Here is a 10,823-nt window from a genome sequence, read left to right as displayed (position 1 = left end):
GTCTATACTTTATTTTGCTTACCTTAAGTACTCATTCGGAAGCTCATCAAATATATTTTAAACGAAGAGAATTTATCATTCTGACCTAAAATGATACCTCCAATTATTGGTGCAGTGTTCCAACACTTGTGGTATTTTTTAATTCGTGTTCCTATAGTTGCGAATCCCATTGTTTTCCTATAGGACTCGCAACTATAGGTGCAAAGCAGAGAGAAAGATAAGGTATTTTAATGATACTTTACCGATTTTGATGCAATTCTCAAACTGTTTTCTTCTACTGCGTGTAATGACAGGTCAACAAATTGATAGAATGCATGGTTTGCTACGCTTAATACATAGATTGGGTAAAAACAGCACTACCGCAACTATAGGAGCACCCACGACTATCGGAACTATTACCCTAGTTTTGCAATAAATCCGAAATTGATGGATGGATATTTTTCATGTCTTCATCACACCGCGACCTACTTCGATATCCAATATTTCCATGTTCGCAAGTGGGAGAAAAATAGTATATACAAATATTTCTACAATCTTCTACGAATTTTACGATGACTTTGGACTTTCACAGGCAGGTAGCTCGTGTCGTCTCTAAATAATAATTTTGAAATCCGATGGTAAATCAGGCGCATCAAAAGAAAAAAAATGTGTTTTAGTTGGCTTATCTTTCCCCACGGGTACATCTTATTCCACTATCCTTCAATTCAGCCGAACAACGAAAACAGTACTCCATTTCCCCATCTCTTGACCCCACCACCGTAGTCGAATTTTCCAAACTCCGACCCGACGCAACAGTGGTTTGAGGCATTTGGGCGAACGCTGCTGTTCTGGACCCTTTACTCTCGAGTGGAATGTGCCATACTTCCACAGCACTACTGGTTAGGTGGTACCTTCCTGCTGGTATGTGGGTACCTACGGCGAAGAGTCGTCCATCCGTCTTGGGTTGTGCAGTGTGGTCCTACACCGGCCGCGTCGACCACAGTCCACACAGAACCGAGCAAGTGCTGCGCTTGTTTATTTTACTTCTGCTTCCATCCGTTCCGGAACTTGAGGAGTTCGATGTGGCGGTGGGGCTAGATCGACCGGCTAGTAGTGGGTTGTTCGAAGAAGAGAAACAAAGTTTTTAGCCGAAGTTGTTGGCGTAGACCGTGTTAGAAAATTATGTTGTATAGCGAGAAATTTATCCGAACCGATGTTTTCAGATGTTTCAAAATATCGCACATTTACAGTCTTCTACTACAGTTTATTTCGTGTTTCTGAGAAAATTGGCGTTATTTATCAATCCGACGGAAATCCAACCAAACCGAATTCGTCGAAAAAATATTCCCTTTACCTTATATGTCGTCACACCAAACCGCGCCAGATGTTCCAGAAACCCATGGGTCAACCCGGAATCGGCCGAAAAACTACCTGCGTCTAGCGGCGCATAAATCAGTGGGCCCATTTTAAAACTGTCTACAAATTGAATTCGACAAGCTTCGCACGGTCGTCACTGCAGCGTCGTTCCTCGTGCCGGGGCCAAACTCTAACGGGCTCACAACACAACACCCTCCCGTTTCCGATCCAGGCGATAGCGACATTCATGTAACAGCGACTCCGGTTACAGGAAGTGGTCGACGAAAAATATGCAAATTAGCCTCCGGGCCACAGCAGAAGGGTCAACCCGGTGCGCTGTCCGAAAATATTGTACTTCTAATCCTTTATTTGAACGCACATATTTTATGTAGGGGAAGGGTTTTCCAGCTTATGGTGGAAAATAGAGTCCCACAGCCGGACAAAATGTCCGCCTGGCCTGGCACGTTCGGATTTTGGTATGTCGTGTAGAACGCAGCGGTGGGACGAAATTTGGTTGGTCGAGGCCGGTTCGTGCAGCGTGCGCTCAATGTTTTCGAAAGGGTCGAAGGGTTTAATTAAACTGTCCTTCGGTCATCCGGGCTACCTGGGAACCGGTTCTGGGTTTTGTGTGCCGTAAAGATTAATGGTGGATATTGTACTTCTAAAAGCAGAATTTGCTCCCATGTGAATTAATTGTTATGAATCATTTTAGATCTAGAGAGACCGATGACTGTTCTATTTGTTTCCAATTTTGATCAATATTAACAGAGTATTAACATTTTCTGGTAATGATGATTGCCGCAAATCTGCGAATCTGCTGTGAAAAATGACAAATAGGTTGTAAAATCATAAAATCCATGAGGCAGGAAATTAATTCTGTCGATGCTCACTCAAAAACACGCGTAGGAAATTCGTATGTCATATACCAAATGATTCAGTTCGGCGAATTCAGGTTAAGCTTGTTTGTGTGGGGGCGTTGAGATACTCACTTTTCGATATTTATTTACCAATTCGGCACCCAGGTACCCTACCATACATAGATCCGGTGCGTTTATCGTGAAAAATCTCCTTCTTATATCAGAATCAAAGTCAAGCTGGAAATGAATTCAAGGAAAAGCAAGCATATTCAACCCATTCATCTTCCATCGAATCAAATAATTGGATGTTTTGTGAAACTATTGAAAATAACTGTAACCCATTGATTTACGCTTAAAATAATGCTATTCGTACTCTTATTATTATCAATTATGTCTTCTTTCAATTGAAAACTGCACTCAACACACATGAATAGAAATTCATGTCTTTATGCTTTAGGAAAGAAACTTTGTGACTGCTCTCATTTCCATCTCACTGTAACAAATTCATCTAATCTAGGAGAAAGAATTAAGTATCGACTTGAACCAATAACAACAACAAAACACAAATAATCACAGGAAAGTCAGGTGGTATTTAAAAAGGTGTGGAAATTGAGGAGGACTGAAAAATGGAAGATATCTTTTGCGACCTCAGTTTTCACAAGGATTAAAGTTATTGCCGTTCCATATCAAGATACTCTTCATTAATTAGGCGATAAAGCTCATAGTCTGAAAGGGCTATAAAGCCTATAAACAAGAAGAACGCTAGAAACTCATTGTTTTGAATGTAAAATGCACCTGTAACCATTGCCATTGAGATGCACTGTAGCATGTGGTGTTCTCATACTCATACAGACCTATATGCAACTGTTTTTCAATTCCAGAAACACGACCAGAAACAGGTCTCTCAAGTATCCTGCTCATAATTAACCAAAGCACCATACTCTATATCCATATCTTAGATTCTTTTCACAGACGCAAGTGATCCTTTCTGATCTGACCCCTTTTAGGATATTATGTGAAGGCAGATTCTCCCTACACCTTGCGCTGCACTTCGGCAAGGATTTCACCTTCTATTGGCCCATAATAGACGGTTTCTTAGTGGTTTGCCCTTAACCATTGCATTGCCGTTTCGAAGTGAGATGAGAACTGCATACAATATGCTTCAAGCACAATTCTGAAAAGCCTTCCGCATGTGTGGTGTAAATGGGAAAATTTGAAGCAGTATGAACGAACACACAGAATTGTAAAACAAAAATGCAAGAGGGCAATGGCGAATCCGACTTTCTATGCCCACCATTCAAAGTGCTGCTCGGGCCAATGACGAAATGGGAGGACGCTTTTCATTAGCAGGTGGTGCATGCTTTCACAGTGGAATTATTCGTCGATGCATCATACACTGTAGGTGGAAAAATATAACGTGAATGAAAAGTATACCTAGAGCTGATTTGGGATTGGAATGAAAGACAGCAGACGTGGAATTTAATATTCTGTTTAAAGCTTTCAATTTAGGATACATCAGAAACCTCAAGGACTCCTAACTAACGCATCAATGATTAATTTTAACTAGATGTAAACTTCAGAGCTTCCGTCACTCTGGTGATCTCTCATGCAAAGCAACTGATGTTACTGGCAGTAGTTGGCTGACTGCATAGACCGCATCATGATCTCCGTGACTTGTTGAAAAAGCCTGAAGGTTCCTGAAGGTGAATTATCATATCAAGAGTTATGCAGTAACTTAAACTGAATTTGATGATGAAATTTGATTGAAATTGAATTGCCCCCGGAGTACAAAAAAGTCGGTGCTGATCCCTCCCAAGAAGTTAGGTTGACCAATGCAGAAAGGTTCTCTCCGATTTCTTAACACGTACGTCCAAAACCCCCATTTTACGACAAAACTCAAAATTCAAAACCACGCAACTCAGCCAATTTCTAACGGATTTTCAAGCCATCTTCTGGAATCGATCACAAAGTTCCTATAGTTTTAGGAACCGAGATCAATTTTGTGCAATGGCCATGGTTCCGGATATATTCCGGGGAGTACTGGGGCTACCTCCTTCAGGAAAAATGGTCACTGGCAGATCGGCTTCGAAATCCATCTTGCGAGATGTCAAACTTCATGGTTTTGCAAAACAAGTACACTGGAGTCCATTTCGGTGATTTTCGATCGAATTGGCCACCTTCCGGGTACTCCCATGGGCTAATTGAAATTTTACCGGTGGTGGCAAGATAGATCTTTTTCAGCCAGCGGCGGTGGCGTGGCGGCGTCATGCCGTTGGTGATTGGCGGCGGCGTGGATCGGCGTGAACCAGTTCAAGCGTCAAAATTTCTTCAGAAGTTCCTCTACGAATTTTTTCAAAAGATTGTCAAGAAATTCCTTTGGACATTCCTCCAGATATACCTCCATAAGTGCCACTGGGAAATTCCTCCAGATACTCCTCCCGGATTTCGTCTGGAAGTTCCTTTAGGAAGCTTCTCCAAGAATTCCTCCAGGAATTCCTCCGGAAGTTCCTCCAGGAATTCCTCCGGAAGTTCGTCCAGGAATTCCTCCGGAAGTTCCTCCAGGAATGCCTCCGGAAGTTCCTCCAGGAATTCCTCCGGAAGTTCCTCCAGGAATTCCTCCGGAAGATCCTCCAGGAATTCCTCCGGAAGTTCCTCCAGGAATTCCTCCGGAAGTTCCTCCAGGATTTCCTCCGGAAGTTCCTCCAGGAATTCCTGAAGAAGTTCCTCCAGGAATTCCTGAGGAAGTTCCTCCAGGAATTCCTCCGGAAGTTCCTCCAGGAATTCCTCCGGAAGTTCCTCCAGGAATTCCTCCGGAAGTTCCTCCAGGAATTCCTCCGGAAGTTCCTCCAGGAATTCCTCCGGAAGTTCCTCCAGGAATTCCTCCGGAAGTTCCTCCAGGAATTCCTCCGGAAGTTCCTCCAGGAATTCCTCCGGAAGTTCCTCCAGGAATTCCTCCGGAAGTTCCTCCAGAATTCCTCCGGAAGTTCTTCCAGGAATTCCTCCGGAAGTTCCTCCAGGAATTCCTCCGGAAGTTCCTCCAGGAATTCCTCCGGAAGTTCCTCCAGAAATTCCTCCAGAAGTTCCTCCAGGAATTCCTCCGGAAGATCCTCCAGGAATTCCTCCGGAAGTTCCTCCAGGAATTCCTCCGGAAGTTCCTCCAGGAATTCCTCCGGAAGTTCCTCCAGGAATTCCTCCGGAAGTTCCTCCAGGAATTCCTCCGGAAGTTCCTCCAGGAATTCCTCCGGAAGTTCCTCCAGGAATTCCTCCGGAAGTTCCTCCAGGAATTCCTCCGGAAGTTCCTCCAGGAATTCCTCCGGAAGTTCCTCCAGGAATTCCTCCGGAAGTTCCTCCAGGAATTCCTCCGGGAGTTCCTCCAGGAATTCCTCCGGGAGTTCCTCCAGGAATTCCTCCGGAAGTTCCTCCAGGAATTCCTCCGGAAGTTCCTCCAGGAATTCCTCCGGAAGTTCCTCCAGTAATTCCTCCGGAAGTTCCTCCAGTAATTCCTTCGGAAGTTCCTCCAGGAATTCCTTCGGAAGTTCCTCCAGGAATTCCTCCGGAAGTTCCTCCAGGAATTCCTCCGGTAGTTCCTCCAGGAATTCCTCCGGAAGTTCCTCCAGGAATTCCTCCGGAAGTTCCTCCAGGAATTCCTCCGGAAGTTCCTCCAGGAATTCCTCCGGAAGTTCCTCCAGGAATTCCTCCGGAAGTTCCTCCATTCCTCCGGAAGTTCCTCCATTCCTCCGGAAGTTCCTCCAGGAATTCCTCCGGAAGATCCTCCAGGAATTCCTCCGGAAGTTCCTCCAGGAATTCCTCCGGAAGTTCCTCCAGGAATTCCTCCGGAAGTTCCTCCAGGAATTCCTCCGGAAGTTCCTCCAGGAATTCCTCCGGAAGTTCCTCCAGGAATTCCTCCGGAAGTTCCTCCAGGAATTCCTCCGGAAGTTCCTCCAGGAATTCCTCCGGAAGTTCCTCCAGTAATTCCTCCGGAAGCTCCTCCAGTACTTCCTCCGGAAGTTTTTCTAGTAATTCCTCCAGTAATTCCTCCTGAAATTCCTACCGGAATCCATCCGGAAGTTCCTCCAGGAATTCGTGCCGAAGTTCCTCCGGGAATTCTTCCGGACGTTCCTTCATGATTTATGCAATATGTTCCACCAGGAACTCCCCCGGAAGTTCCTCCAGGAATTCATCCGGAAAATCGTCCAGAAATTCCTGGAATTCCGGGTGGTCAATTCCAGTTTCCAGAGGAATTCCTGGAAGAACTTCCGGAAGAATTCATGGAGAAACTTCCGGAGGAATTCCTGGAGAAACTACCGGAGGATCCTCCGGAGGAACTTCCAGATGAATTCCTAGAGGAGCTTCCGGAGGAATTCGTGAAGGAACTTCCAGACGAAATCCGGGAGGAGTTTCTGGAGTAACTTTCCAGAGGCACTTACGGAGGAATGTCCAAAGGAATTTCTTGACGATCTTTCAAAAAAACTAGTGGAGGAACTTCTGGAAGAATTCCTTGACGAACTTCTAAAGAAATTTTGGCGCATGAACTGGTTCACGCCTTTCCACGCCATCGCTGATCACCAACGGCGTGACGCCACCGCCACTGCCTGAAAATGATCTATCACGTCACCGCCGGTAAAATATCAATCAGCGCACAACCTGGAAGTACCCGGAAGGTGGCCAATTCGATCGAAAATCACCGAAATGGATACCAGTGTACTTGTTTTGCAAAATTATGAAGTTTGACATGCCGCAAGGTGGATTCCAAGATTGAACGAAAATTGGCCACTTCCCCAAGGGAACCCAGCCCTAGAAGTATATGGAGAGTGGCCAATTCGATCAAGAATCACCGAAATGTACTCCAGTGTACTTGTTTTGCAAAATCATGAAGTTTGACATGTTGCAAGATGGGTTCCAAGATTGGAAGAAAATTGGCCACTTCCCCAAGGGAACCAGGCTCTGGGAATACCCGGAGGGTGGCCAATTCGATCGAAAATCGCCGAAATGTACTTCAGTGTATTTGTTTTGCAAAATTATGAAGTTTGATATCTCGCAAGACGGATTTCGAAGCCGATCTGCCAGTGACCATTTTTTCCGGGAGGGAGGTAACCCCAGTACTCCCCGGAATATATCCGGAACCATGGCCATTGCACAAAAATTGATCTCGGTTCCTAAAACTATAGGAATTTTGTGATCGATTCCAGAAGATTTCTTGAAAATCCGTTAGAAATTGGCTGAGTTGCGTGGTTTTGAATTTTGAGTTTTATCGTAAAATGGGGGTTGGGGACCTACGTGTTAAATATCTTTGTTCCAAAATACGCAGATTTTTTGGCTTTTCGTGGAATTCGACAACGCAAGCAATCTTAGAATTAGAAATTGGGGAGACTTGGTCCCCTTTCTATGATATCTACACAATAAATACTTTTTTGAAGCAATTCTCCACTAAATCTGCCATATCTACAGAAAAATGCTGCTGGAGAACAATTTTTTTTTCGCCGAATTTTTCTATGGTTGAGTGATCAAGTGCTCCCATATCGAGGCATCAACTCAACATCCAAATATCCTAAAATTGCGATGGTGTTTTGATATTTTCATTAGGAGGGTCAAAACACACAAACAGTGCTGTAGAAATACGGTTGTCAATCCAATAAATAACTCATTGTTTGCCATAGCTTTTGGGACGAAAACGCGCACTCTGGACCTGCTTCCCATAACGCTGGGTAGACACCTTTACGTGTTGTGTTACGGTGTAAGATCTAGCATGATCACATGGCCAGCTACAGGAAAATTCTGACCCAACGAATACCTTACCCAGTATACAACTCCGTGGTAATTATTAGGGTGTCGTTGAGTCGGGGGCTTCTCATAAAGTAAGTACTACATCAACATTTTCTTTCCAAGTTACGGTGAAAATGGGCGTGACCAGGAGTAGTAATCCTCATGCTTTTGTGATTTTTGTCCTAGATTGAAATCAAGGACCCCACCCACCTAGATTTCTGATAGCAGTCTGGATTTAAAAAAGAAACATGAGTATCACTAGAGTCCAATCTACGAAGTACACCGTAAATTTGCTATACGATGTTACGCTATGAAAATGCGCATTCTCGACTATCCAATATGGTGACTGATAGGCCTTCGGCGGGTGCGAAAACGATCTTAGTCGAGGACGGTACACAACGGTTTTCGTCGGGGCTCCAAAAACAAAACGGCTATCTTCAGGACTCTTTTTCAAAAATCGCAGAGTTCTGATGTCCACTACACCTTCTCTTCTTCCACTGTCTACTTCAAATAAATTTACCTATCGCAAGCTCTGGATTTTCTCGATCGAAAACTTTTTCCTTAGTGGAGAATTCTGGACCTCCAATCTAATTCAATGGCCGCACCAGAAGCTCACTATACAACTATGTATACACTTCCTTCCTCTCTCGGTGAAGGTGGGCGTGGCCAGGATTAGTAATCCTCATGCTTTTGTTATTTTTGTCTGAGACTGGAATCAAGAACCCCTCCCTTTCTTGATTTCTGATAGCATTCCAGATAAGGATCTCAAGTAGAATCACAAAAATTTATCTCGGTAAATTTAGCATTAGCATTAGCATTGTTACGGTGTACACGCTTAAAATCAATAACACAGAGATGTGTTTGCTTCACACAAAACGGACCTAATGCAGAACATCACCTAGATGAGCGACAGTTACACAGGCACAAAAATAGCTCGTGTGGTTTTATTGAAGCTTGGATTTCAATATTTTCAACAGTATTTGGTTCCTCATAAAACAAGGAATCTGTACAAACGTTTACATATTAAAAAGGACCGTTTTCACGACCGTACGAGGCATTTTTGTGCCTGTGTAACTGTTGCTCATCTAGGTGTTGTTCTGTATTAGGTCCGTTTTGTGTGAAGCAAACACATCTCTGTGTTATTGATGTTAAGCGTGTACACCGTAACAATGCTAATGCTAATGCTAAATTTACCGAGATAAATTTTTGTGATTCTACTTTTTCTCTGATGACAGCATTCATACGGTTCTTCAAGCCCATATCATCCTTGGTGCTGATGAAATTCGCCTTTTTCATTTGAACGTTGAAAAGTGAATCAATTTTTTGCCAGCCATTTTTTGCCCCTGTCGTTTTCCATGCCATCGCAACTGCTCTTTCCCGTCAAAAATTGTACAGTTAACTCTCTCTAACTCGGTGTTCTGTAACTCGATATTTTTTCTTACTCGATGAAATTCAAATTTTGCATACTGCATTACCTCCGTAAGTCGATATTTTCCTTACTCGATATTCTCTAAGTCGAAGTAATTTCCCAAAGCATTTTCACCTCGCTAACTCGATGTTGCGACGATGTCGTGAGAAGTACGAAGCGAGAAGTGAAAAGTGAGAAGTAAGAAGTGTGAAATTCGAGGAGAGAAGTGTAAAGCTAGAAGTGAAAAGTGAGAAGGAAGAAGAGAGGAGCGAGAAGTGTGAAGTGAATGGTGAGAAGCGAGAAGTGCAAAGTGAGTTGAGAGAAGTGGAAAGTGAGAAGAGTGTTGTGAGAACTGAGAAATAAAGGGACCAAGTAGTGAGAAGTGAAAAGTGAGATGAAAATTGGATTTTTTAACCTCATATTTACTCGTTCCCATGATTCCTTCTCCTTCCTTCCTGCTTTCCTTGAGAAGTTAGAAGTGAAAATTTTGTGCAGTGAGAAGTGAAAAGTAAAAAGTGAGAAAAGAAAAGTGAGAAGTGCTGACTTCGAACATTTCATTTCTTACTTGTCAATTCTCGCTTTTCACTATTTATTTCGAACATCTCACTCCTCACTTCACTTAATAAGGAAATCATTTTTAACTATTCGCTCAAACAGCATTCGGCTAAACGGCATTCTGTCAAATGACTCTAGACCATATTTCTACATGTTATGAAAAGTGTTTGATATTTGGGAAGAAAAAAATAAATATTTTCTCTATCTCGATACCCCCTAATTCGATGGTCCCTTCAATATCGAGCAAGTGAGAGATCACTGTATTTCGTTTTATTGTCTCAGACGATTCTTTGACCTATTTAAGAGCAACTTTTTTGAAGCCTCCAACTATTTTAAAAATCGAAAATAAAATCCAAAAAAGTGCTGCACGTGTGAACCGGCCATCAAAATTAAGCCGATGTTCGTTCAAAATCGGGCGAATTTAGGGCCAATTTTTAAAAACAGAACTTTTTTGATTTTTTTGTGTTAAATTTTAAAAATACTTGGAGGCGTCAAAAAACATGGATTCTTTAGGGGCCGTACACATATTACGTAAGCACTTTTGGTGGGGGGGGGGGGCTGCTGTTTTATTACGATCATTTGATGAATCATTTGTATGGGAGAAATCTTACATGGGGGGAGGGGGGTCGAAAAAACCCAGAAAAATTGCTTACGTAATAAGTGTACGACCTCTTAGGAAAGTTGACCTTAAATGAAATAAAGAATCGATCGAGCGAATAAAAATTGTTGACAAGAAAGATCAATTGATCAGTGCCTTCTGTTAACTGAGAGATTCTTCTATGTCGATTGAGATCATTCGAATGACTGGTGGGCATTCGGCATTCGAATGACTGGTGGTCGGAAAAATGGGAAATTGCAGAGACAGCAAAATTAAATATTGACGTAGGCTGAATAAGCCAATTGTG

This window comes from Armigeres subalbatus, chromosome 3 (assembly GCF_024139115.2).
Source record: "Armigeres subalbatus isolate Guangzhou_Male chromosome 3, GZ_Asu_2, whole genome shotgun sequence".
In the NCBI taxonomy this organism is placed as follows: domain Eukaryota; kingdom Metazoa; phylum Arthropoda; class Insecta; order Diptera; family Culicidae; genus Armigeres; species Armigeres subalbatus.
The sequence above is the reverse complement of the archived record's forward strand: the minus strand, read 5'-3'. Positions refer to the sequence as shown.